At 46.6% G+C, this 26,058-nt stretch overlaps 1 long non-coding RNA gene and 1 pseudogene across 1 annotated transcript; both read left to right on the top strand.

Annotated features, from left to right (window-relative positions):
* The first annotated feature begins 256 nt into the window (after positions 1 to 256).
* Positions 257 to 18,761, top strand: LOC123652632. Its single transcript, XR_006742068.1, has 2 exons — positions 257 to 293; positions 18,637 to 18,761. It is a non-coding gene; the product is annotated as an uncharacterized LOC123652632 (long non-coding RNA).
* On the top strand, positions 17,424 to 18,761 carry LOC118722504 (annotated as a pseudogene).
* Positions 18,762 to 26,058: the final 7,297 nt, after the last annotated feature.

Consider the following 26,058-nt stretch of genomic DNA (forward strand, 5'->3'; position numbering starts at 1 on the left):
TTTCCATTCTGCTTCACATAAGTCACTAACAAAATGCAGTGCCTACTATTTCTCCGTTAAGAAATGTCTTCAGCCGAAACCGGTTTGGCTCAGTGGTAGAGCGTCGGTCTGCGGACTAAAAGGTCCCAGGTTCGATTCCAGTCAAGGGCATGTACCTTGGTTGCGGGCACATCCCGGTAGGGGGTGTGCAAGAGGCAGCTGGTCGATGTTTCTCTCTCATCGACGTTTCTAGCTCTCTATCTCTCTCCCTTCCTCTCTGTAAAATATCAATAAAATATATTTTTTAAAAAAATGTATTCATCTACTAGAGGGCTTATGGTGAAAGTTCTCACACCTGCAGTCAGTGATGCTCCGGGTGCAGCCCAGCCAATACCCTGTGTACCGATCAGTTTATAACATAAAAAAACAGAAGTCTAACCTATGCTGTAAGAACACCCCCAGTGACAATTGTGAACCTGCCTCCTGGCTACCCTGAGGAACACTTAACAGGAGAAGGCGGTACCTGATGTTTGTTGAAAGAAAAGGTACAGAGCTAGATGCCTCAGTCTGCAGCCAATCCAAGGATAGGAACGCCTAACCAAAGGCCCATTGACATTTGAGATCCATCTACAAATCCCCCTGGAGCCTTTTTAATGGTCAGTATCATATCTTATCTAGGATTGATCCCATGGAACTTTTTTTATTTTCCTTTTAAATGTTGAAATTAATGAAATAACAAATCTAGAGCAGCAATTTCAACCAATGATTTTTAAAACATGCAATAGCCAATTATTTAGTCGGGCTCTGACGTCTTTTCCCTTAGAATGTCAAATTTAAAAAATGACAGCTGTTAACAAAAACAAAGCAAAACAAAAAAGCATTGGAACCTGTAAAGAATTTTTGTGAGTTTATTTGAGCCAAACTGTCGACATATGTCGGGAAGCAGAACATCAACGGATTGAGATAATGCTCCGGAGACTGGCGGGTTATATTTCTATATTTATACATTGCAATCAAAGGAAAGGTGCGTAGGTGAGTTACATGAAATTCATTGGTGATAGATTAGGGAGGTGGGACCGAGTGAAGGGGGAGGGGGGACCTCTGGGATAGGGTAAAAGGTTAAAAGATGGACATGAGCTTGTCTTTTATAGAGGTGGATACAGGATACTCTAACGTAATTAACAGTGGACAATTAACTTGATAACAATAACAATGAGGGAACGTCTCGAGGCCATTTGTTGTGCCCTGAGGGGTCCAGGGCAAAAAGGAAGTTACGAGTTACCCAGACATCTCACAGATATGTTATCTTAGATGCCTGAAGAAAGATGGCTCAGTAAAGTAGATCAAAGTTGATCTTTGTCAGGTGAAATATCTGGGACATGACTACCTGCTATAACCTGTTAGATATTTAATTTTCAAACCATCTTTTGTGGTTATCTTAGGTCTCTGGGTTTGCAAGACTGCCATGCAGGCCTTCCCTGAGCTTGTCAGGTTAGCATGTGGCTCTTTGCTTTCACACAGCCAACACCACAATAGCCATCTCGTATGAATTAATAGTAATTGTACCTTTTTTTTGTTTGTTTGTCAGATCTGAAAAAAAAATATTTTTTGGTGTGCAGCAGAATTTTAGTAAAGTGAATTTATTTATGAAAGTAAATAGTACAGCGATGCACCTAGAAAATGCAGAATGAGCTAACTGCACAGAAATGGCACAGGGTGGCTTTCTCTATGAGGCTGTGGAGATAGCAGAGATGTGAGGTTTCATAGCATCACTAGACTGGAAATGGCAGAGATGTGAAGTTCCATAGGGCCTGGAGGACAGGGCAATATTGAGATTCAGGGCTTTACTCTAATATATACCTCAGTCCTCAAGTCTTAGGAGTAAAAATGAGGACCTTACAATTTTTCCTCACCATGTCAATCATGTTGCTTTTCCCATCTTACCTCTTCAGAGTCTCTAAATCTTTTTTAATTAGCCCAACTATGAAGATGCAGGATTATTTTGACTCCAGTGTTTAATACCTTGATTTTATTTTCCCAGATTTTGACTGCCTTTTTTGTTTCTCATAAATTTAACACATGAAAGCTATGAGCAGAAGCCTTTACTGTGGCAACTGAATTTATTTTCAGGAATATCATAATGTAGTCTTTATTTAATTTTCTTGCCCTGACAGTTCCTAGTTTCCCAAGACCTTTGGAATGGAAATAGGTCCTTTCCAGCCTACATTAGCGTGTCTGGTTCATGTATGGGAACATCCAAATACGAATGCTTAATTGAACATCCCTCACTTTTCTGCCTCTGCCATATCTGAGACTCTCACCAGCCCAGAGCCATTCCCATTGTCATTCATTTAGATTTCTCTTTTTAAGTATCTGAGGCATTTACGTTCTTGCCAATTATCCAAATGCCATGGTCATAGCTGAATCGAGATTGTGAGACCATAGCTCCCTCACTTCCAGAGAGAGCACTGTTCTGTTGCTGAATGGGTGGATGAGGCGTTTGGATCTCACTCTCCCCTGGGTGCCCCCGTCAGCGCGGCTCGCCAGCTGTGTGCCCGCAGTTGGCTGTGCTTTTGATGTGCAGATACTACAAGTTGGTCACAAACCTGTGTACAATGGCCCTGTTCTGGTTCATGTGAAAATCAACATCCTTTTTTGTGTTCCCGGGTGACAGGATGCTACAATACTATTAGCATTTGCAAAGAGCGTGCTCTGTCCGAGGGTGTAGCCGCAGATCGTGTGCTGCTCAGTTTGTGTTTCTCTATTATGCGAGAGACACAAAGAAGCTGAAGGCAGGCAAAGGCCTGTCAAATCCTGTAATGTAGCGCTCGACCCCCAAACTCCACTTGGCCTCCACGCATCTCTTGTTCCTGGTCCCACCCCTTCCTCTGAATGGGCTCTGAGGTAGGTAAATGAATTCAGGGGCCTGGGGGAGGGTGGGGGTGGGGCGGTCCTTTCTGACCTCATTCCTGTACCATTTGTTTGCGGGCTTGTAGGGGGAGAGGAGGACATTTTGGAATCCTTTGTGTCAAATCATTTTCTTGCAGGTTGGGGAGTTAATGGTAACTTTGTCTGAAGCCAGCCTAGCAGAAAGCCTCCACGGACCAGGCGTGGCGTGCTCAGCCTCCTCCAGCTACAGGATGAGAATGTGGAAACGGATGCTCCTAGAGCAAATGTGTGCGAGGCACGTCTGCCTGTTCAACATCTGGCGGAGGGACGCTTAAATCTTCCCGTGTGTGTGAGATAGTCGTTTTTCCTTTGAATATAGTGTCCTCTTTCTGAATCACCGTGGCTTTTACGCTGATGCCTGTAGTGCAGACAATCTTGTGCAACCAGTTACATACATTCTGAAGTATTTCTCAAGCCTTGAACCACCTGGCTAAGGGTATCGTGTGATTTCTAGAGGTGTATCATTTCTTACCCTCAGACTTACTTTGTTCATCTCTAGACAGTGAATTTGAGTTTTAGAACATGCTTTGGTTTTGCTAAAAAGAAGGAAAGGGGCCCAGAAGAAAGCAGCAGTGAGTTCAATGAGTAGCTAGAACGCTTGCCTTTTGATTTCCAGGCAGGTGCTGTTTCTGCTTCATAAAGATTGAAATCAGGGACCACGAATTCAAAGCTTCCAAAACCAGGCATTTGTTAAAAAATTAAAAAAAGAAAATCATGGGGAAGAAGCTATTGTTGGTGAAGAATGTCAGAGAAGTTTGAGAGGTTGTGGGTGCAGAAGGCATTTGGGAGCTGTAGCTATGAGCGTGCTTGCTTCCCCAGGAGTGTTTGCAAATAGAAGGTTTGCTGGCCCTTCGGTGCACCTCACCACACGCAAGCCTTGGGAACCAGGCAGACCCGTCCAGAGACACCCTGACTGCCAGGACAGCTCAGATCCAGCAGCTTCTTCCTGCCAGGGTGAATGAAGGGCAGGAGCCTACGTTCATCTGCACCAGAACAGGGAAGAGCAGAGACAGAAATCCAAAGTAAGCTTTTAAAGAGACGATTGATTGGCTGCCTGAGAGAGGACACAGTGCGAATTGTATGAATTTGGCTTCTGCTTATGGCCAGGCAGAAAAGGGATTGGCTCATTATTTGCTAAGAGTCCTGCTCCTAGGCCGTGCTTTATCTACCACGTGGATTTGGGATTTTTGGATTTTTAACCAATCCTTTGTACCAATCCTACTATCTCTGCAAACATCCAACGGTCCACGTGTCTCACCTCTGTTAGCGCCATGGCCTTCATCCTCAGCTCTCTCCTATGCAGCCTCCACACACCTGCCAGAATGAAGTATCTAAAATGCCAGTGTGACTACGTGATTACAGCTGTCTCCAGATAGGTTTCAAAATAAAGTTCAAGGTGTGTAGCACATAGCCCTCATGATATGGGATCTGCCCATCTTTCTAATGGCAATTCCAACCATCCCGTGGGCCCCATATGCATGTCCAGCACCAGAGACCCTTTCTGATGAGATGGATGATGATATTTATGAATGAGACTTTATATTGTAAAAAGGAATGTGTTGGAAGGTCTGCATAACCAAGAAAACCAATATTTTCCAAATGGCTAATGGGTGTTGGGACCAAACCTGAATTAAAGATCCTTTCCAAGGGGAAAGTAAACTAATGGATTTTTACATCACAGAGTATGACAGGTTCGTTGATACAGTTTCAGATTCCACATTGCAACCAACCTTTGTCAAGTGTTGGTGTAATACCAAAGAAGACTCACAATTACATGCAAAGATTATTAAATTCTCTTCTTTTCTAGTTATATTACTTAGAGACCAGGTTTCCTTCATACCCTCCAACCAAAACAACGTAGTGCAATTGATTGAATGCAGAAGCAAATAGAATCACTTCTATCAATTCAGACAGTAATGAGAATTTAATATATATATTAAAAGTTATCCTTACTGCTATATTTTTGGCTTATCATTTTTTATAAAAAAATGTAATTTATGTTAAAAATTATTTTTAAAATATTTCTTAGTTTCAATTTCTAATATATCATCAAATAGTAAATTAAATTTAAATAGCAATAGAATAACCACATAAAAGCTCCTGTGGACACTTAGTTTTTAAGCAATTGAACTTTGAAAATCACTGCTTTGTACTAGGAGGCTTAGCTATAGGGTCAGACCCTTTGTTTAAAACATCTGAAGCAATGCATTTCCCATGAGAATTACCTCTTGGTTCCCTAACCTGAATTCAAGATATGTTTTAAATCAACAGCAAGTGTTAGAAGACAGTATCATGTTTCCATGATGGATGGGTGAGTTGTATGTTCACATCAGCTGTGCCACTCCACCAGCTCTCCCGAGGATGCCAGGGTATCTGTGCCATCACATCCTTTACACCACATGTGTCAAACACAAGGCCCGCGGGCCAAATCCGTCCCGCCAGGCCTTGCAATGTGGCCCGCACCGCGCTGTCATCACTGGACTCTGCTGCGTTTCCATCACAATGACAGTTTATGACTGTTCAGTAAACCATTCGGCCCGCGATTTAGGCTGGATTTTAGATTTTGGCCCCTTCTCTGATTGAGTTCGACACCCCTACTTTACACAGTCTTCGGGCCACGTCTCACTTGACCACTCACTGCATTTTGCACCTGACCACTCCTTTATCTCTTGGCTTCCTCCACAGCACAGTCTTCTGATTTTTTCCCAGCTCTCTGGATCTTTGCTTAAAATATCCTTTGCCTCTTCTTCCTCCTCCACTTTGCCCTTAAGTGTTGGAATTTCACAGAGCTCTGTGCTGGCTCTCTTCTAAACTGCATCCTCTCCCTAGATTTCATCCACTCCCACAGCTTCGACGGTGATTTCACTGGCAGTGATTCCCACTGCCTATTCCACATGTGTCAAACACAAGGCCCGCGGGCCAAATCCGTCCCGCCAGGCCTTGCAATGTGGCCCGCACCGCGCTGTCATCACTGCACTCCGCTGCGTTTCCATCACAATGACAGTTTATGACTGTTCAGTAAACCATTCGGCACGCGATTTAGGCTGGATTTTAGATTTTGGCCCCTTCTCTGATTGAGTTCGACACCCCTAGCCTATTCAATATTACCCCATGCATTTCTCAAAGGTCCTCTGTAGCTAACCTCATCATCATCTTCCCTAACTTGCAGTCACTCCATTCTGCCCTTTTCAATAAGTGGTAAAACCACTCACATGATTGCTCAAACCAAAAACTAGGAGTCGCCCTTACCTCTTCCTCCCTCAATGCCCATATCAAATCATCCACCAAGGCCTATTAGCTTGACCATGGTCCTCTGTATCCATCCACACATCTCCCTCCCCACTGTCCCTGCCCTTGCTCTAGCCATAATCTCCTCTAATTCATGGCCTTACTTCCCCTCTGGCTTAGCTCCATACTTCCAGATGCTCTCTTTAAATCACACCTATGATTTTATTCTCTTGCTTAAAACCCTTCCATTGGCAGGCCCTGTCCTTAGGATAAAGTCCAAAATCACTGACAAGGCTTCCAAGGTTCCTGGGAGATCCGCCCCGGCCTTTTTTAGGCTCCTTTCTCCTTGTGTCCAGTCTTTACAAACATACTATGCTACCACAAGCTTGCGCACATTCTCTCCTCAACCCTCAAACCCCCATTTGCCTGATGAATGGCCACTTACACGAACGGCTGAGCTTGAACATCAGCTCCTTCACAAGCTCTCCCCTGACCTGGCCCCTCCTCAGACTACTGTAGTTGTTGATATGCCCCCATGGCACCCTGCACTCTGCTGCCTACTATATATCACATTTCTAGTTACTTACTTGGTGTCCACTTTCCCCATTTAGACTGCAGATTCTGAGAAAAGAGAGACACCCTCTGAATTTCCCACAATGCAGTGTCGGCCACAATAGATTTTATCGAATGAATGAATGAATGAATGAGTATATCAAAGTTGGAGCTGTGAAGTATTTTAGAGACTTCAAACCATTTGGAAATATGGCAGAAATAAATCCCTGAAGGAGAATACAGCAAAGCTAGCTTGTTGTAGTAATGATCGCAGAACCAGAGACTTCAGTTCTGATTTCTAACATGCCTTGCTTCCCAAGGTGGTATGTTGGTGGACACTTTAGATCCTGCAAACAAATAGAATGAGGTTAAAATCCTGGAACTACTACTTGCTAACTGTGTGGTAGCAGACAAATTCTCCTCAGAGCCTCGGTTTCCTCATCTAATTTAAAAAAAAAAAAAGTGCACTTGAGTGCACAGTATACCTCATGGAGTTTTTAAAATTAAAAAGGATACATTGAAAATACATTTTAAAAGCCCAGCACATGGTGAGTGTTATTATTGTCATATCATGTTGGTTCAATTAAGATCCAATCCATTGCCAAAAACAGTTTGGCTCAGTGGATAGAGCATCGGCCTGCGGACTGAAAGGTCCCAGGTTCGATTCCGGTCAAGGGCATGTACATTGGTTACGGGCACATCTCCATGGGGGTGTGCAGGAGTCAACTGATGGATGTTTCTCTCTCTCTCGATGTTTCTACCTATCCCTCTCCTTTCCTCTCTGTAAAAAAACAATAAAATGTATTTTTTTAAAAAGAAAATAAGAAAGATCCAATCCATGGTTAATTCCAAACCAGCAACAAGACTGGCATGGGAAATATCGGTGGAAACCTGCCCGTCTCCTGCAGTGCTCGCTCACTCATGTTGACCCCGAACATTGCTCCCCAGGTGTGTTTCTTCCACACACTCTGCAGAGCATAGGGGTACCCTGACCCGTAAGCCCCTGTTTCCCAGGTCTGGCCCCCATAAGGCCATGGAGCTGCCCCAGCCAACTCTACCCTGAGGACTCATGACCCTGCAACTCTTAAGCTCCAGCTGAGGTCTCAGCTCAACTCCCTGGCATCTGTGTGTAATCACAGGCCCCTGAGAGTGCTCCCCCTCTCGCTGACTCCGTGGGCTGCACTTACAGATTCTGAAGAAGATTGGGGTGGCTATGTGGTTCTTCACTTGTCTTGAGAATTTATAGAGATGTTCATCGTACACTAGAGGCCCGGGGCATGAAAATTCATGCACTGGAGGGAGGGGGATCCTCAGCCCAGCCTGCCCCCTCTCACAGTCGGGAGCCCTCAGGGGAAGGAGGTGTCCCAGCAATCAGGGGAAGGCAACGTCTCCCCCATCACACCTCTGCTGCTGCCACTGCCGGTAGCACAAGCCTCAGCCAGCCCTGGTTACCTGAGCCTCGGATGGCCCTGGGCAACTGGGCAGCTGCCATCTGAGGCTTGCCTGCACCTCGGGGGGGCTGAGGGAACTGGGCACCACCATCTGTGGCTGTGGGTGCCATCATCTTTGAGGATGTACCAGTCAATCAGCATATTCCCTTCTTATTGGCTGTGGGTGCTGCCATTTTTGTGAGGGTGTGATGGTCAATTAGGATATTCCCTCTTTATTAGATAGGATTATTATAAAGCACAGCTCCATGACAGTTACATTAGGGGTGATGTTTTTAATGCAGCCGACAATGTTTTAGTTTGTGTGAGGGCCCGTGACCACTGGCAGTCTCAGGCCTGAGTATCAGGGAGAACTGGGTTCCCTGAGTAACTGGCCCTCAATTGACCATGTTTCTCCTGCGTCTTTGGCTTCTGGGAAGCCCAAAACCAGATCCTCAGCTTCTCCTTGCTCTCAGATGGAGAGGGACATTTATATGTCTATGGTAGTAAATGTTCCCCTGGCTTGATTTTATTTTGCCTCCCCCATTTATTTTTTATTACTTTATCTGACTTTTTGTGAGCATTTCCAAAAGGTACCTCCAGTTCCTTTGCCAAATGAAGTGAAAATGTAGACGTACCAGGGAGGCAGTGTTTGTTCTCTGGGCTGCAACCAGCCCTTTCTGAGCAGCAGTTCTCGTGCAACTGTAACTTCTTTGTGGTTACTTCCTGTACTTCCTCCATCAAGTAGGGACGTGGCTTAGCGAGGGGAGGCAGCCTAGCAATGCCTTAGAAAAACAGGTTCTCCCTGCAGCTGGAGAGGCCAGCTTGGACGCTGCGCCAGCAGCCTGAGGAACAGAAAAGGCTGCAGCGAGGAGGGGTGGCCGGCCCCCAGGCCCGCAGAGGAATCTGCTCCTCTAATGAAAGGGCCCTTCTTTCCAGGGGATTATAAGAATATTCATGACCCTTGAGATCAGCAGGTGAGGCTCAGCCCTCCCTACTCATCCTTTGGGCAAATAGTCCAGAAAGCCGAGGTTGCCTGCATGAAAAAGGAACAGTGGGAGCTGGGAGCTTTTCCTGCTTCCCGGGGGCCCCCCAGTGCCCTTTATTTTCAGAGGAGGGCAGGGTGGGGGGCACTTGTCCTGAGGTGAAGCAAGGACCGCTTCTTTCATTTCTAAAGAGCGGGCTGCAGAGGCCGAGGCAGAAGTCCCGTGACATGACTTGAGACACAAAATGGTATCTTAGCATCGAAGACCCCCTTTGACAAGAAGAAGAAAAGCCCTTTTCTTCCCGGCCCGGATTAGGCGAGGAGGGAATTCTCCGGAACATGTGTGCATTGTTCTGTGGAGGGCAGCCGGGCTGGCCTGGGGCTCGCTTCCCAAAGTCAGCCCAAAGGAGCTTGTCCCCGTGTAATTAAAAGGGAAGGGAAACAGCGGGGAGTCTTGTTCCGCTGCTGCCCACCAAAGTGGGGATCCCAGGGGGTGGGGGGGTGGCGGGGTGGCGTGGCCCAGGAAATTGGCTAAATTAATGGTTCTTGGAGGTCTCGCTGAATGTGGGAGCCCTGGAGGCAGAGAGAGGGCAGGGCCCGAGTCACATCACAACGCTTCCGGTTAGGCAGGAGGCAGAGGAACACTCTCTGGGGGCAGAGCTGTCTAAGCTCCCGCCGCTGGCTGGACAGCGGGGCTGTCCCAGGGACAGGCACCTGCAGCGCGGGGTCAGCCCGCCCCTCGTGGAGCCCAGGGCAGTTTGTCCAGCTGACGCAGCCGGGAGGTCACAGGTCATGGCGGGCACTGGGGCCTGGAGCTCTGGGAGGGGGAGCAGGGGCTTCCCTGGCAACTCGAGTTTCTGAAAAGGAGTCTCTTGTGTTTGTCAGTAGGAGAGGGTCTCACTCGGGAATTACTGGGAGAAGTGAAACCCTAACCTGGAGGGGAGCATGTTTAGGATTTGTGGGGGTTTAACGGTGACGAAGAAGAAAACTTCATGAAGAAAAGCTTTACAGTTGCCATTCCCAAAGCTTCAGTTCAAGAACAGGAGCTTCAGCCAGGTCAGAGTGGCTCAGCGGTTGAGCATAGACCTAGAAACCAGGAGGTCATGGTTCGATTCCCGGTCAGGGCACATGCCTGGATTGCGTGCGAGCTCGATCCCCAGTGGGGGGCATGCAGGAGGCAGCCGATCAATGATTCTCTCTCATCAGTGATATTTCTAGCTCTCTCCTCCTCTCCCTTCCTCTCTGAAATCAATAAAAATATATTTTTTTAAAAAAGAAGAAAAGAAAGAATGCAAACTTCATGCCTCATTTTTCAGTTTCCTTCCCTGCCAGTCCTGCAGGGTGGATGTCCGGGGACCTCAGGCATGAGAACCTGCAGGCTGCAAAGTCCTGACTCCTCTCCTGACGCCTGACTCCCTGGGTTGTGGGGACAACAATAGTGACAACAGCCAGGTTTTCTGAGGCCCCACACATTCTCCCTCAGGCCAGGTTCTTCCTGAGAGAGGCCCGCGCACGCAGCTCCGAAGGCAGGCCTGGGCACTCCGCTCTTCCTGGTAAGCGATGCATCCAAGTCATTATCACAGAGGAGACGTGGCTCCTCGGGCTCTGCAAATATTGGGCCAAAGACTTGAGCGCAGAGACGCTGTTGACAGTTACGAGATGGTGGCATTGTTGTCTTTGTCGCCATGAAGTGCGGCTCCGTGGAGCCTGGCCTAACCCCCTGTGTACACAGAGGAGCCCGTGTGCTCGGAGGCCCGTGTGTTTGCTCTGCCAATATCCGAGGGCCGCCGGCCCTCCAACCTCCCTCTCCCTGGGCCAAATGGGAAGCATTAGACACACACCGTCCTCACCCACACGCCCAGGAGATGGGGGGGGCCGGGAGGGGGTGCCGAATGCTGTCTAAGCCACATGCTTCCTTTCCACTCTTTCCGGTTCACTTCTTAAATGTGTTTTTAGTGACGTGTAATGTACACATTATCATCAGTTCAGCTTGATGGGTTTTCACAAACTGCCACACCCGGTATCAAGCCGGCTGAGAACCGGATGGTTTCCAGCATCCCTCTGGCTCTCCTGTGCTCCCCCACAGGGACCACCTCCTGCAGAGGGGACCAGTGTCAGGACTTCTCACACAGACCGGGGTCACCTGCTCTAAGCCTCCTCATTTCAGAACTTCCTCTCATAGTTTGAAGCCAATGGGCTGTGTGTCTGTCCAGCAGGGCATGGTGACCATGCAGCCGGCACAGACTGAGCTCAGCTCTGCCCTGGCTTGGTCAGGCCCCTCCGTGCTCCGGCATCAAGCTGACTCAGTTAAAGGGCAGACTTGGTCTCGTGTCTCTGGGGGCCCTTCCAGTGCCAACGTGGAGTCCCTGGACCCACTATACTGTCTCAAGCACCAGGGGGCGGATGGGCCCGTCACAAGAGAGGACTGGCTCTGAGCCTGTGTTAACACACAGGCTCGGGTGTGTATCTTAGGAAGGTGGCAGGGGCTCTGCCCACCATCCCTCACTGTACCTCCTCCTTCCAAACCACCATCCAGAACATCACAAGACAGGGCAGCCCAGCCAGTGTGGCTGAGTGGTTGAGCATGGACTTAAGAACCAGGAGGTCACGGTTCGATTCCTGATCAGGACACATGCCCAGGGCTGCAGGCTCCATTCCCAGTAAGGAACATGCATGAGGCAGCCGGTCAATGATTCTTTCTCATAATGGATATTTCTATCTCTCCTCCCTTCCTCTCTGAAATCAATAAAAACATACTAAAAAAAAAAAAAAAAGACAAATCAGTTCAGAATTCCCTCCACATCACCAAGATTCCCCTGATTTGTTCCAGTCCAGAATCCGGTCCATTCTATCTGAAAACCATTCCAGGCAGACTCAGAAAAGGAGGCTGGAAACTTCCCTCTAAATACGTTCTCAGCATTTGTCCCGCTCCTTTTGGCATTCCTGAAGCCTTTTTCTGTTTGTGTGTGTGGGTGAGGGTGGTTGCGGTGGAAGGGAGTGTAAAGTGGCTGACAGAAGCCAGGCCAGAGCTGAGGGCTCAACTTCTCATTCCAAAGCACAGCCCTGCCAGTGTTCAGCAAGACAGAGAAGCAGGATGCTACAAAAACTTATGAAAGAAGATGTAAGAGCTTTAAATATTATTTTAAAAAATAATTACAAAGATTAATTATATTTTTCAAATGCTATTTTTAAACTAATTTTCAAGTTACAGAAAAATTACAAGAAAAAGTGACAAGAATTCCCATACACTTTTCACCAAGACTCATCAATTGTTAAGTCTCAGATATTGTTTTCTACATGGCTTTTGAATTCAGTTAAGACCGTTTCTATTTATTAATTTTTTAAATTTATTGGGATGACATTGGTCAATAGGAACATATAGGTTTCAGGTGTAGGTTTCTATGATCATTTTCATTTAATGTGATTATTGCTATGTTGGGCTTAAATCTTTCATGATACTATTTTAAAACTATCATCTTGGTATTTTCTACTTGTCTGATTGGTGTATTGTTTCTTCTTTCCTCCTTTTCTTTTTTCTTTTAAATTAATTGAATATATGTTATGATTTCATGTTATCTCCTTTATGGGCATATTAACTACACCTCTTTGTTTTTATTTTTAATATTAGCTTTGACTTCAGATCTTTAATTCAAATAATATACTCCACATCTATAATAATAAAAGTGTAATATGCTAATTAGACCTGACAGCCAAACAGCGGAGCAACCATCCAGGTGACCTTCCAGACAACCTTCCGGACGAAGCCATGGCTGCAAAGGCCTAGGGCAGCTGACAGCTGTGAGGGCTGAGCCCCTTGCACAAATTTCATGCATCGGGCCTCTAGTAAGATATAAGTACATTACATATATATATATATATATATATATATATATATACACACACACACACACACACACACACACACACTTTCATTTTGTGTTCTCTCAACCATTATACTATTGCTATCAGACATTTGATGTCAATGTATGTTGTAAATTGCCTCATATATTGATGTTGTTATTGCTTGAAACAGGCAAAATTATTTTTAAAAAGTTATCTTTGAGAGACATTCAAATAATAAGAAAAATTGTATGTTCCTACTATGTAGTTACCATTCCCGGTGCTCTCCATTCCTTTCTGGAGAGCCAGGTCCCCATCTGGTATCATTTTCGATGGATTTCTCATATTTCTTGTGATACAGGCCTCTGCTGATGAGCTCTTTCAGCTTTTATGTGTCTGAAGAAGTCTTTAGTTTGCCTTCATGTTTGAAAGATATTTTCTCTGGATACAGAATTCTAAGTTGGTGTTCCTTCTCAGAACTTTAAAGATGTTTCTTTACTGTCTCTGAGTTGAACTGTTTCCAGTATGAAGTCTGCTATATTCTACTCTTTGTTCCTTTGTACATGCTGTGCCTTTATTCTCTAATTGCTTCTTATATGTTGCTTTCCACCACTGGTTCTAAGCACTTTGATCAGGATATGCCTTGTTGTACCTTTTTTCCCCCGTATTTTTTATGTTCGGGGGTTTGTTGACCTTTTTGGATCTGTGAATAGGTAGGTTTTTGTTTTTTGTTTTTTGGGATTTTTTGAAATATATTTTATTGATTTTTTTTACAGAGAGGAAGGGAGAGGGATAGAGAGCTAGAAATGTCGATGAGAGAGAAACATCGATCAGCTGCCTCTTGCACACCCCCTACCGGGGATGTGCCCACAACCAATGTACATGCCCTTGACAGGAATCGAACCTGAGACCTTTCAGTCCACAGACCGACACTCTACCACTGAGTCAAACCGGCTTCAGCAGTTTGTTAAAAATTAATTTTAAGGTTTATTTTTTAAATTGAATTATTTCTTCAGTATTTTCCTGTCCATCCCTTCCTTTCCTTCTGTGACCCAATTACACATATATTAGGCCACTTGGAGCTGTTTCTCAGCTGATGGGACAGTTCATTTTTTCTGTTCTCTTTTTATCTTTTGGGGTTTCACTTGGCATTTATTTTGTGTTTCTCTTGCTGTGCCATCAAATTCACTCATCTTCTCTTCTGTAGTCACTAATCTGCTGCTAATCCCATCTGGTGTATTTTTCATCTCAGACCCAGGATGATGGGAAATCAATGTGGTGGGTAGAGAATCTATGCATGCCATCAAGGGAAATCAGAAATTTTCATGGAATTGGTGGCATTTGAGATCAACCTCAAATAATAGGGAGTGAGGGTATTTTGGGAAGAAGTAGATGCAGACAGAAAAAGGAGTCATCACTGGCAGAGGGACAAGACATAGAGGTGAGGAAGGGGCCTGCTGGTGTGGACACAAGTTGCGCAGAGTATGGGAAAGACTAGAGAATGGATGCAGTGGAGAAGAGACTTGAATGTCAAATTGAGTATTTTACATTTTAGAGGCAAAAACATTAGGCTGGCATTGCAATAGAAATCCTTCCATAAAGCTCAAAACCACAACCAGAATTCCTAAGAGAAGTGGAGTTACAGACTCCTTGCATCAGAGTTGCTCCCCCTCCTTGGCAGTCAGCTCTCACTTCTGAAACAAGAGGGTTGAACATTGCCTCTCCACTGTCTGCTATTCATGATCTCCAGGTGTCTTCCTGCTCTGGATGTGCATAACTCCATGAACCAACTTAATTTTAGTGGCACTGGGGAGTCAATGATCTTGAGCAGGAGAGTGACATGCTTTTTAAGACATTGAATAATCATTTGTAAACAAATTCAGTGAATAATTTCTTATTATAACTAGTGGCCTGGTGCACTAAATTTGTGCATAATTAGGGTCCCTAGGCCTGGCCAGCAATCATGACCAATCAGGACCTTCCTGCTGCTGGCTAGGTACTTCCTTCATCCCACACCACCATCCTGGTGGTCAGCACACATCATAGTGAGTGATCAAATTCCAAGTCTCCCAATCGAACTCCCAAGGGGACACTTTGCCTATTAGCCTTTTATATATTTAGATAGTTAAGGAGACTTAGAGGAAAGGTACTATATGCAAAATGAGTGTGTATGTTTTTCCCAGTCACTGAAGAAATGAGGGTGAAGAGAGGGCCAGGATATGTTTTTGAAGGTCTATTTTGCAATCAAGTAAACATCAAATAGTGGTTTCAAATGTTGAACCCCAAATTGTCCCACTGGGAAATCCCAGCTGAAGACAGAGACACCATTTATGACCCAGCTGGCTCCTCCAAACACTATGGTGTAGTAATAGCAAGAATTACAACAGGCTTGAGTTTAAATTTTCATTTTCATTAATGAGATTCTGTAACCTCAGTGATTCTTGTTTTTTTTCATCTGTAAAATAGTGAGAATAATGCCAAACTCAAAGATTTTTTGGTAAAATTTAAATATGATTAGTATGTAACTAAGGATATGAGCTTTATTGATATTCTAGCAGGTTTTTTTTTAGTAGAAATTGACAAATTTGTTCTAAAATTCATATAGTGGTGCAAAGGACCTAGAAAACCAAAACAACTTTGCAAAGAACAACAAACCAGAACAAGATTAACAATACTTGATTTCAAGACTTATTATCAAGCTGGAATGATTGGGACTGTGTGATACTGGCATAAAGATAGATAAATAGATCAATAGACAAATATATTAGCAGAGAGTACAGAAATAAACCCTTCCCTTGCATATTTGGAAGCCTGATTTGGGGCAAAAGTGCAAAGACAAGTCCATAAAGAAAGGATAGGTGTTTGTTTTTATCAACCAATGGTACTGAAACAATTTCATAGACCTAAATGTAAAAATTATAATACTTCTAAAATAAATCAGGGAGAAGAAACACTATTGTCATGAGGTAGGCAAATATTTCTTAGATACAACAACTAAAGCACAATCCATACAAGAGGAAATTGATACATTGGACAACAAATGATACTGTAAAAAGAATGAAAAGACAAGACACAGGCTGGGAGAAAAATTTAAAAAAAATTTGATAAAGGATTTGTATTCAGAATTCTATATAATAAACCCTAATATGCAGATCAACCAAAAAGAGGAACAACTGGTTGCTATGACTCAAACTTACCACCAGAGGGCAGATGCTCAACACAGCCAGGCTCATGGCTGGCAAGTGCATTGGCAGTGGAGGGAGCTTCTCCTGCCTCTGCTGTAGTCAGGTGGTCAGGACTGTGAAAGCCCTGGACTGTGAAAGAGATGTCTAACAGCTGGCTTAGGGATTGGGCCTAGGCCAGCAGGATATCCCAAGGGGTCCCAGACTGCAAGAGGGCACAGGCTGGGCATAAATATTGTGCACCAGGTCTCTAGTATATAAAGAATTCTCAAAACACAATCATAAGAACTCAAAACAAACCAATTAAAAATAGGCAAGAGATTTTAATAGACATTTTACCAAAGAAGATATAGTATGACAAGCACATGAAAAGATGAAGTACCTCTATACATCCTATCTAATAAAAGAGTAATATGCAAATTAACACCTCTCTATCATACCCATAAGCCACACCCACCAGCCAATCAAGAATGAGTATGCAAATTAACCCAACTAAGATGGCTGCAGCTACAGAGAGAGCAGGAGGCATGGGTTCCCACAGCAATGGAGGAAGCTAAGCTTTCCACGCACCCTGGTGGGCCCAGGCCTTCACTCAAGGCTACAAAGTTTCAATTATAGAAGATGAATAAACCCCAGATACCAGGGCCTTCACTTGGGTCACCAGGGTGTGTGGCCAGACTGCAAACCATCACAGACCCCTCGCCCAGGCCACCCCACACCCCAAGGAAACCCCTACCCTGATCAGGGACACCCTTTAGAGAAAACCAGCTGGCCCCCACCTCCAAGCATGCACTAGGCCTCTATCCTATCTAATAAAAGAGTAATACGCAAACTGACCAGCACTCCAACACACAAAATGGTTGCCCCCATGTGGACATAGAATGGCTGCCACAAGATGACCAGCAAGGGAGGGCAACTGGGAGGGACAAGGTCCGCAGGGGAGGGCAGTTGGGGGGGTGATCAAGCCTTCAGGGGATGAAAGTTAGGGGTGACCAGGCTGGCAGAAAAAGAAAGTTGGGGGTGACCGGGCCTACAGGGGAGAGCAGTTAGGGGTGACCAGACCTGCAGGGGAGAGCAGTTAGGGCAAAAAGGCTGGCAAGAGAGCAGCTAGGCATCAATCAGGCTGACAGGGGAGTGGTTAGGGGGTGATCAGGCTGGCAGGCAGAGGTGCTTAGGGCAGAGTTCAATCGGTAGCGGGAGCGGAGAGCGGAACCCAGAGAGCCCTGAGCACCCCCAACGCTGCTGCCGGCCTAGCTACCATCTCACCCCGGGAGGAGCCGCAGCTGCCACAGCCGGCCCCAGTCACCATCACTGCAACCATGAGCAGCGAGGCCGAGACCCAGCAGCCGCCCGCCACCCACACCAAGCCCAGGGCAGGGAGCGGCGGCCCAGGCGGCCTCACATCGATCGGCGGCGCCCCCCGGCGGGGACAAGGAGGTCATCGCATCGAAGGTTTTGGGAACAGTAAAATGGTTCAATGTAAGGATCGGATATGGTCTCATCAACAGGAATGACACCAAGGAAGATGTATTTGTACACCAGACTGCCATAAAGGAGAATAACCCCAGGAAGTCCCTTCGCAGTGCAGGAGATGGAGAGACGGTGGAGTTTGATGTCGTTGAAGGAGAAAAGGGTGCGGAGGCAGCAAATGTTACAGGCCCTGGTGGAGTTCCAGTACAAGGCAGTCAATACGCAGCAGACCGTAACCATGATAGACGCTATCCACCTCGCAGGGGTCCTTCATGCAATTACCAGCAGAATTACCAGAATAGTGAGAGTGGGGAAAAGAATGAGGGATCAGAGAGTGCCCCCGAAGGCCAGGGCCAACAGCGCTGGCCCTATCGCAGGCAACGGTTCCCACCTTACTACATGCGGAGACCCTATGGGCGTCGACCACAGTATTCCAACCCTCCTGTACAGGGAGAAGTGATGGAGGGTGCTGACAACCAGGGTGCAGGAGAACAAGGCAGACCAGTGAGACAGAATATGTATTGAGGCTATAGGCCACGATTCCGCAGGGGCCCTCCTCGCCAAAGACAGCCTAGAGAGGAGGGCAACGAAGAAGATAAGGAAAATCAAGGAGATGAGACCCAAGGTCAGCAGCCACCTCCGCGTCGGTACCGCCACAACTTCAATTACCTACGCAGACACCCAGAGAACCCTAAACCACAAGATGGCAAAGAGACAAAAGCAGCCGATCTGCCAGCTGAGAATTCGTCTGCTCCCGAGGCTGAGCAGGGGGGGGCTGAGTAAAAAGTGCCGGCTTACCATCTTTACCATCATCCAGTTTAGTCATCCAACAAGAAGAAATACGAAATTCCAGCAATAAGAAATGAACAAAAGATTGGAGCTGAAGACCTTAAGTGCTTGCTTTTTGCCCGTTGACCAGACAACTGGAACTATCTGCATTATCTATGCAGCATGGGGTTTTTATTATTGATATTTTTATCTAAAGACGGTTCTTTTTGGTAATGACAAACGTGTTTTTTAAGAGAAAAAAAAGCCTGGTTTTTCTCAATACACCTTTAAAGGTTTTTAAATTGTTTCATATCTGGTCAAGTTGAGATTTTTAAGAACCTCATTTTTAATTTGTAATAAAAGTTTACAGCTTGATTTTTTTTTAAAGTCAACAAACTGCAAGCACCTGTTAATAAAGGTCTTAAATAATAATAATAATAATAATAATAATATATTTTTTTAAAAAAAAGTGCTTAGGGCAATCAGGAAGGCAGGCAGAAGAGCAATTGGGAGCCAGCAGTCCTGGATTGGAGAGGATGCAGGCTGGGCTGAGGGACACACCCCCCATGCACGAATTTTGTGCACCAGGCCTCTAGTTCTATATAATAAAGAGCTAATATGCAAATGGTCATCATGCCCTCATGCCTTGCACCCTCATGCAGGGGCTGGGGGGGGGGGGCTGAGAACATGCTCCCCACCCAGCAGGGCTTGACGGGGAACCTAAGGCTGTGCCCCCCAACATGTGGGGCTTGATGGGGGTGGGGCCAACTGGATCCAGGTCTTGTGCAATTTCATGGTGCACGTGGGTGGGTAGGGTCTTGACTCTGGGTCCTGCGGTGCACCCCAGACTATGACAGGAGGGAGATTTTCATATACATTTTACTAATTTTCTTTTCTCTCTGACACTTCTGTTATAGAAAAAGGGCAAATAGCAATATCACAATATTTCCGCTAATTACAATAATTCTTTTTCAATGTGCGCAAATTTCATGCACCAGACCACTAGTACTTTATTTTTTACTTTTTTAATATATATTTTATTGATTTTTTACAGAGAGGAAGGGAGAGAAATAGAGAGCTAGAAACATTGATGAGAGAGAAACATCAATCAGCTGCCTCCTGCACCCCCTCTTCCGGGGATGTGCCTGCAACCAATGTACATACCCTTGACCAGAATCGAACCTGGGACCCTTCAGACCGCAGACTGACGCTCTATCCACTGAACCAAATCTGTTTCGACAAGACCACTAGAACTTTCATAAAGAAAGAAAATAGGCTTCTGTGTTGCACAGACACAAATTGAAATCCTACGTATAAATTCTACTCAACAGTTATAGAATATGGGAACTTAGGCAAGTCACATAACCTCTCTGAACCTCTCAGTATTGTTCCCCGTAACATGATGATGGTAATAATCCTACCTTCCTGGTAAGACTCTTAGAATGAAATGATACCTATAAGTTGCTTAACACAGTATCTTGGACGTAGTAGGTGCTCAATAAATATTAATTTTTTTAAATATATTTTATTGATTTTTTTTTTTTTTAACAGAGAGGAAGAGAGAGGGATAGAAAGTTAGAAACACTTATGAGAGAGAAACATTGATCAGCTGCCACTTTCACATCCCCTACTGGGGATGTGCCTACAACCAGGGTACATGCCCTTCACCGGAATCGAACCTGGGACCTTTCAGTCCAAAGGCCGACACTCTATCCACTGAGCCAAACCGGTTTTGGCAAATATTAATTATTAAAGTGCATCCCATAGAACCTGGCTCCATAAAACTTCACCCTGTCTCCACCCTTACCTTCACCCGCTGAACTCTCTGTGTTTGACCATGAAACAGTCTCACACGCCAGGTGAAGAAGGGCTATTAGCTGCACCAGACAGAAAAAGCCAGCTGCTGAGTGACACCGTTCAGCTGGGCCTGGATCTCCCCTCTGGTCCCCAAGTGGCTTATGTTGGCAGCACCAGAGAGGCTGGGGACAGCCTTCCCTGGGGCTGTGACTTGGCCTCAGAGGCCTGAGCCCTTCCTTTCTCCCGAGCCCTCCTGGAACTTTCCGCGTCCCCAGGAGCCGGGCAGCCCTGCAGCCTGTGGGCCCGGGCCTTCCCTCCAGGGTGGAGCGAGCACTTTGGAGGAGGGTGGCCCTATTGTCCAGGGGATTCTTCGGCCACAAAGGCCCTGCTGAAGGCTCCACGTCCCTGGAACAAAACTGGGACTAGAACTTTCATGAAAGAACAAGGCCTGCTCTGTATGGCCGCCGCAGTTGAAACTTTAGCAGCGGTGGCCGAGACCGCAACCCCACTGCTGACTGAGTCTGGCAACAACGATGTCCCCCTTTCAGTTAACCTTTCACTTCCTCCGAGCTCCTGACAAAGAGCTGCGGAGTGTGGGGTGAGGGGTGGAGGGCTGGGCGGCGTAGATGGGACGGGAGTGGTAGCTGGGAAGAGTGAGCAGGTTTCAGGGGCGGCTGAAATAAAAGGAGTTTGTTCAGCTTCTCAAGGAAGGTTTGCTGTTTGCCTGGTGGCAGGTGATGGTGCCAGTTTTAAGTATCAGATCAGACTCCCAAATAAGCCCTAATGGGAAGGGAGCTGAGCTCTGAAGGCCAAACCTCTCCCAAAGGGATATCGGCAAGCATTGTCTGCGGTCTGGGGTTTGGAAAATTCTGGAAGGAAGGTGGCTTACGTACTCCTATGTTTACCAAATATATCGCCAAGATCCATTTGAACCTCACAACCATGAGGGTCATATTTTTTTTTTTTTTTTTCCAGAGGAGGCAATGAAGACTCAGATTGCATATGAGCCTTGGAATCTGAAAATCTGGTTTCATTCATTCATTCGTTCATTCATTCATTCATTCATTCAATAAGCAGTGAAGATTGCCCAGTGTGGGCTGGTGTGGGGAACAGCATAGTGAACACAATGCAATTTCACCCTCGGGTTGTTCATAGCGTAGTGACGTGGGTTCCTCACACCTGTTGTGTGGCCTGGGACAAGTTACTGAACTACTTTGTGTTCCAGTTTTTACTGCTGATAAGTGGGAATTCTAAGTCTTCTAAAGGATTGCCATAAAGATGATGTGAAATTAAATGAGTTGATATACATCACACCCAGGCTGGGCTGAGGGACACCCCCCCCTCCATGCATGAATTCTGTGCACCGAGCCTCTAGTTCTATAAAATAAAGAGCTAATATGCAAATGGTCATCACGCCCTCATGCCCTTGCACCCTCGTAGGGCTTGGCACAGAGTACATGCTCCACAAATCGGGCCATGATGGCTGTCAGTGAGGAGCAGGTTGGGATTCAGGCTGCTCTTGTGTCCTCATGTCCTCAGATGGGAAGAGCCAAGGCAAAGCCTCATGTCCTCAGATGGGAGTGGGGCAGCTGGAAATTCCCAGAGACATGCCCATCCTGGATCGTGGGAAGGCCCCGGGGACCGTGCTGTTCAAAATGAAGCTCCCTCATTCACAAGAAGCCCAAGCTTTCACTGAGAGGTTTTGCTGAAGGTGCTGCGTACGTTTCAGTCACTCATTCATTCCATGCATATATCCGTTAACATCTTCCAGCAACCATGTGATGTTGCCATGACACCTGTTTCTAGGAGAGTCCAGCGCCATGTATGATGAGGGGTAGGGGGCAGGGGGCTGAGACAACAGATGACCCAGCCTTGGTGTCATGGGGCTGCTCCCTCTCCTGTTCTCCTCCCCTGACTAGTCCCCTCCAGTGTTCCCCTCGAATAGTAGGTCTAAATCTGTCTTCTCCCTGTTGCCATGGCCCAGTCCACACCCCGCTTGGTTACTATGTCACCTGCTCACAGGGACTCTGTCTCCAACATCTCCCTCCCCGATTCTACACGACCTGCCATATTAACCTTGCTCAGAGCTCACGACACCTCACTGTTTTGCTCAAAAGTCCTCAACAGCTCCACTAATACACAGGTGAGGCCTCTACAAATACAGCCCCAGGCTTCATGTCCCAACTGCCCTGCATCCTCTCTGCTGGTAAAACTGGTTGCCATGCACCTTCAGACTTCCACGGTACCCGTCCCTAAGGGCCTCAGCCTGCTTCTCACGCCAAGAAGACCATCATTTTACACAGAGATTTTTCTACCAGCCTTTATTCTGTTAGTTCCTAAATCAGTTTTCTAACTATTGGCAACATTTTTATTTTTAAGCCTTAGAGCACTAGTTAAGCATACTCTTTTACCTATATGTTCCCAAAAATTCTAGGTTAGCACTTCTTAGTTGGGATTCAGGAATCTGTATTTTAACAACTCCACCAGGTGATTCTCATCCTGAGAGAAGTTTGGGAAACACTGGCTTAAGGAGTGTCACATCCCAGCACAGGGGACCTTGCTTCGCAGTCATTTATGCCGACAACTTGTACAAAGTGCTCTTCACAGACATTTACTCTTCCTCACAGACACTCGGGGAAGAAGGCAGGCGGGTGTTTTTATTACTAATCTTTCCATTGTACACATGAGGAAAGTGACATGGCCCAGTTAAAATGCCAATTCGAGATCTGTGAGCTCATGTCCTATGTCCCCTCCCCCTCCCCCTCCTATTAGGCCCAAAGGAGTTATTTTTCATTGGGGAGATTCGTGTAACGAATACATGTTTATTCAATAAGATGGCAGAAGAAGCTTCCAGTCAGCAAAACCAATATCCTGGTGGGTCCAGGGGTGGCAAGCAGTGGGCTCAGCCCGCCTAGTGACTCAGCCTCTCATTCTGTCAGCTGCGATTCCACTCGCACACGCTGGATACCTATCATGCATTCAGCCTGAGGTGGTAGGGGTCCATCTCTGACCCACTGCGGCTTCTAGGAGGGAGCAGTCCTGGTAGGAAATGGTATAAGCAGAGACAGACAGGGCTATGGTGACACAGAGGTTGCCCTCAGAGGGGGAGGGGAGGCCAGCACCCAGGATGCTCTGTGGATGCAGTGGGATCTGAGAGAGCCTGAGGGAGAACCAGTGATTCACGGAAGGGGTGAAGGAGCAAAGAAAGGACAGCATGCTCTGGAATGAGAATAAGATGGATGGAAGTGAAAAAGTGGGGGGACTTCCCATTCCAGAGAAGCCCCCACATCTCCTTCTACCTGAACCCTCTTTCCTAATTCAGGCTGAGGTGTTTTAGACACTATAGTTTCATATTTCAAATAGACATCTTTTATTATGCTCTCATTTTTTATCATAAATACTAGAAGCCCGATGTATAAAGATTCGTATAAGAATGGTCCTTCTTTTCCCTGGATGCCAGCACTGCCTTCACTCTGGCCAGAGCCACCTTTCCACCTTCCCATGCTGCCCAGAGGCCCGGAGCAGCTGGGGTCGTGTAGAACAACCTGCCCCTGGCCACTCGGTGCCTGCATATGCAAATTAACCTGCCATCTTTGTTGGGTTAATTTGCATACTCACACCTGCTTGGCTGGTGGGTGCCCTGAAGGTACAGTCAATTAGTATTTTACTCTTATTAGGTAGCTTGAAAGTTTAGGATTTTTATTAGCACCACATTTTAACCAACTGAGCTAACTGGCCGGTGAAAGTTTAGGATTTTAAAAAAAGTATATCTTTATTGATTTCAGAGAGGAAAGGAGAGGGAGGGAGAGGTAGAAACATCAATGATGAGAGAGAATCATTGATCAGCTGCCTCTTGCACGCCCCCCACTAGGGATCCAGCCAGCAACCTGGACATGTATCTTGACCAGGAACCAGCCGTGACCTCCTGCTTCATTGGTTGATGCCAGGCAGTTTTGTGTGTTTTTTTAAACAAAAACTACTAGATGATTTTGAATGCACATGATCCCGGATGGATCCTTAACGGAAAAGAAAAACCAAATAAACCATTTCCTTGCTCCTGCTATAAACCAACCTCACACTCCAGGCGAACTCCCTTTGCTGCCACATAAAAGGCCAGTGACGCCAGTCGGCTCCGCCTGCATTCTCTGTGGACCGGCAGCTCTCCCAGCTGGAGCCTGGGCTGCTGCAGGCCCATGGGCTTCCCTGGGTGAGAGGAGCCAGTGGTGAGAGGAGCCGGTCTGTAGGTACCAGGAAATAGCATGGGGGTGAGGGGGAGCGCCTCTGGAGAGGAAAGTCTCTCTGAGCCGTGGGAGTGAGGGTCCTCACGGAGCAGTCCAGGCCCCACAAAGCTGGGGAAGGAGCTATTGAGATTTAATTGTGCAAACCCACGTGGCTGGTGGGAAGGACATGGGAAAGGCTGGGGGCGGGGTGGGGTTCTTTCTTCTTTCTTCCTTTTGTTTTCTTTCTCTTACCCCACCACCACTTCCACCCGCCCCCCGCTGCTGGGATAAAAAGAAAAGGCTGTGTCTGTCTGTCGCAGGCTGGGGACTTTCTCTGTGTGGTGTTATTTGAAAAAAAGACAAAACCTCCAAACAACACGCAGTTGTATTAACACAAAAGTCCAACTCCACGGTTGAAATCTCCCTTTCCATTCCCAGGGACAGGTTTCCCAAATGAAGCCCAGCTCATCTGTACAGACAATGGGGTCCCCAGGGAACTGCACGTGATCGGACCAGCGAGGGAGGGGTCAGAAGGGTCTGTGGGAGGGGACACTCTCCTGTCTCTGTGACCTGCCCGCAGCTCTGTGAGCAGGGTGTGAGTTTCCTATTTTCAGCCCATGCCTCCTGTGTTCACACGTGATCCCAAATGCCCAAAGGACCAAGGCACGGGGCAGGTCCACACTCATGCTATCAACCTCAAGGGCATTCTCAACTTGCTGTCCTGTCAGCTCCCCCGCCCCCTGAGACTGGTATCCCAGCACCCAGCGCAGGGCCTGTGAGAGGGCACAGAACACGTGGTTGAACAAACACATATGGGTGTAAATATGCTTATATATGCACCGTCTCAAGTATGTTTAAAAGTTTATAAAGATTCCTAAACAACAGCAACAACAATAAGATGTCCCACAGCTGCTAGAATCTGGGAAACGGAGAAATCTGGCACCGGGACCTAAATGAGCCCTTTCAGACCCTGAGCAATCTCTGGGATGCTCCAGGCAAAATGTTGGCAGAATTAAAGGAAAGATGTAGGATCTCTGAGGTAAATGATTATGTTAACCAGGTAACAGAGTGAAGCAGAATTAGATTGTCAGAAAAACGAAATACTGCTGGGAACTCTCTCTCTGGGATAAAATCTCGTCTATGTCCACTGGGGAATATTGCTTCCAGGGACACAAGCCAAGGCATGGAGTTTGCCGAGTCACAAGAGAGCAGAGCTGAAGAAAATGGAGAGTGCCTGCAGCCCCTGTTCTACAGATTCAAACACAAAGGCCCCAGAAGAACCCTGCTTAGAACTCACCTTCTCAGCCCACGAGTTTATCTCCAGAAGGATCCCGTCCCCCACCTCAGACCCAGCGAGTCCACTGTGTGGGTGTTTTCAGTTAGGAAGTTTAGCCTGTGGGGTAAATGCTTTGCCCATTCACAGGCTTGCCCAGGGCTGCAGCCACCAGTGACATGCTTCAGGGGAGACACAGTCCCCCTGGAGTCTCCTCACCACAGCGTAAGATGATATCTTCAGTCTTTGGTGCAGGCTGATGCCACATCCCCACCCGGCCTCTGGCCCACATTGGGCATGGCACCCGCCAGTGTAACCACAGGGTGGAGATTGTAGGGTAGAGTTCCCAGCAGGACAGCCTGAGCACAGTATAGGCACAGGGACTATC

Source organism: Pipistrellus kuhlii, unplaced genomic scaffold, assembly GCF_014108245.1.
Source record: "Pipistrellus kuhlii isolate mPipKuh1 unplaced genomic scaffold, mPipKuh1.p scaffold_m20_p_2, whole genome shotgun sequence".
Lineage (NCBI taxonomy): Eukaryota > Metazoa > Chordata > Mammalia > Chiroptera > Vespertilionidae > Pipistrellus > Pipistrellus kuhlii.